This window comes from Sinocyclocheilus anshuiensis, unplaced genomic scaffold, assembly GCF_001515605.1.
Source record: "Sinocyclocheilus anshuiensis isolate Anshui unplaced genomic scaffold, SAMN03320099.WGS_v1.1 scaffold705, whole genome shotgun sequence".
NCBI lineage: Eukaryota > Metazoa > Chordata > Actinopteri > Cypriniformes > Cyprinidae > Sinocyclocheilus > Sinocyclocheilus anshuiensis.
Window position 1 is genome coordinate 814,408 of NW_015536493.1, and position 2,920 is coordinate 817,327.

Genomic DNA, 2,920 nt, shown 5'->3' on the forward strand with positions numbered 1-2,920 from the left:
TGTGTGTGTGTGTGTGTGTGTGTTTTACACTCTTGATGTTGTAGAGTGTAACCCCTTCCTTGCGGTCCACTTTTTACTGCATTGTAGTTGAATTATTGATTTTATTTTACATAGTTGCAGTGTTAGTCACACCAGTTCACAGGTGTGTGTGTCCTCGCGTGTGTGAGTTGGTGTGTTGATTTTGCACTCTAGATGTTTTAGAGTTTCACCCCTTCATTGCTGTGCAATTTTATTCTGCATTGTGGGGGATTTGTAGATTTTACACACAAACATTTTCTGTATTTTCGATTTTTTTCCCCCATTTCCCATTCATTTCCTATGGTCGGTCATTTTTGACTGAAGACCATGAGTGTGACTTATTTTTTTACGACCACTTAGCTTTTTTGAATCATGCCCTCAATTTTTTATATATATATTTTTTTGTGTTCACATACCAAATGCCATAAAAGTCATCAAGTTTCGTACCATTCTGGTGAAGCTACGATTTAAAAAAATTCCAAATGTAAAATTCTCCAGTCAGAAGTGACCGAAGACCGCACAAGGGTTAAAGGTACGTAAAAAATTATAGGGTTAGATCTCTGCCACAATTCTGCGTGCAAAAAATCATATTTTGAGCGCACAAAAGTGCATTTTGCATGCACGCGATCTGAGTTTTGTGGAGAAAATGTTAATTTCGCAAAGGAAACAGTATTGTGAGCGCACTAAAATCAATTTTGCATTTAAAATAAGTTTTTGGATGTGTGCAGTTCACTAGCTTGCTCACCTGATGCCCGCCCTCAGTGCTCTATAAATGCCAACGGCTCGCTTGCTCAACACAATCCAGCGTTACAATATGCCATAATTCCAGCCAATCAGAGACGAGGCTGCTAAATTCTGATTGGCTGCCTTGACAACCAGTCACAACATTCCTTGCAAATTTAAATTGCATCATATGACCCCTTTAATGCATTTACTTACTTTAACCTTACTTGACAAAAAGTTCACATAATTTCAATGATTTCATTTTAATAATTTTAACAATTTAAATTGTATTCATTTCTTTATGTGTAAAACATTTTACTAGCGAACAAAATTAGTAATATTATATTTAGTTTTTATAGAATTCTTATTTGATGCCTTTAGGACCTTTAATTTCTTTCAAACACTATCAAAGACAATAGTAATTCCGTTACTATAAACAATACTCATACACATCTTTTAGGATATGTTTTTTTATTACGTTCGACAATCTGCACTGTAAAAAAAATTCTGTGAAATTTACGGTAAAAAAAACAGCAGCTGTGGTTGCCGGAATTTTACCGTCAACAATACGATAACAACGTTTTAGGTTTTAACTTAAATTTACAGTTAAATACCGTAATTTCATTAACTGATATAATGTTCTTGTAATAACTCAGTTCGCGCGCAGAATTGTGGCAGAGATGTAAGCCCATAAAAAATCACCACGGTCAAAATCAGGGTTGCCCAAACTCGGTCCTGGAGGGCCGGTGTCCTGCAGAGTTTAGCTCCAACCCTAATCAAACACCGGAAGCAGCTAATCAAGGTCTTACTAGGCATACTAGAAACTTCCAGGCAGGTGTGTTGAGGTAAGCTGGAGCTAAACTCTGCAGGACACCGGCCCTCCAGGACCAAGTTTGGGCACCCCTGCTCTAGGGGATGAAAGCGGCCCCCTAGCGGTAAGTTCGGATGAACGTTATATCAATTAGGCTACCAATACCAAAACTTAAAAAGAAGTTAAGAATTTTTTTTTTTTTACTGTGGTTCTTGCATATCCCTGCTGGGGGAAAAAACACTTAAAGCAGCCTGAGGTGGCTTACTCTTCTGAATTGGACTGTCTGGTGTGTATCTGGTTTAGGCTCCCTTAAACCAGTAAGGTGGCTAAGCTGAACAAACCACCTTAGACTTATTTGAAAGTCTGTGTGTGTTTTAATTATTTCAGCAGGGATGGTAACGTGGTTAGCCCATGTTTGTATACAGTATGTGCTCACCAACACTTCAGAGCTACTCCCATTTTCCTGACAACCCCTTTGTACATATTTTTGGACATAGGCACAATTTTTATTTTTTAGCTGTTGACCAAAACATATTCAAGTTACAGTTGAGGTTTGTAATAAACTGATAACCACCAAATGCAGGTGGTGATGAGAAACGCATTAATATTTATGCAATAATTATGATACATATTTCCCATTTAATATAGTAAAAAAAAAAAAATGTTTGTTTTAATTTTTCAATTAATCCAGTATTTCAGATTAAAATAGAGACTAGGCCTTTAAAATTCAATTTTAAATCAAATTTGAAGGCAGAATAGCACCCCCTGCTGAGAGCAAAAAAAAAGAAAAACCTGTAATTTCATGGTTTAACCACTAGATTCCTGTATAGGACTCTATACAGAGGCTTGTGATTTCCCTAGTTGTTTTTATACATAATTGTTTACTTTTATTAGGTTGTCTGGTCAAAATAATCCTTGTGAACTTTGGACTCATGTCCAGGGTTGCCAGGTTTTCACAGCAAAATCCGCCCAATTGCTACTCAAATCTAGCCCAATCACGTTTCGAGGTGGATCCCCCAGTAAAAATCGCATTCCGGTGGGGTAAAATACACGTTTTTGGCATTCTCAAAGACTACTTTTTGTCAAGGATTATATTTTTTGTTGTTTTTCAATTTTGATCTGAAGTGTAGGTTTTTGCATTATTATTACTACATTCAAACCTGAACACAGGTTACCCATTTTGTAACACAAAACATTAACAATCTATAAAAATGTAACAAAAATGAACAGCTTTATCAGAGCTTAATAGGTCTGATTTGATTTTAACCATAAAATCATTTAACCATGGTTATAGCCATACCATTTCATTTGAGGATGTATAAGTGTGACGTGACGTGACATGTGGCCAAGTATGGTTACCCATACTAG

The 2,920-nt window shown here is 36.4% G+C and overlaps 1 protein-coding gene across 1 annotated transcript in view; it reads right to left on the reverse strand.

The window, feature by feature from the left end:
* The window catches only part of LOC107685814 (ester hydrolase C11orf54 homolog), an 11,101-nt gene that overhangs the window by 7,439 nt on the left and 742 nt on the right, over nucleotides 1–2,920 (reverse strand). The window lies entirely within an intron of this gene.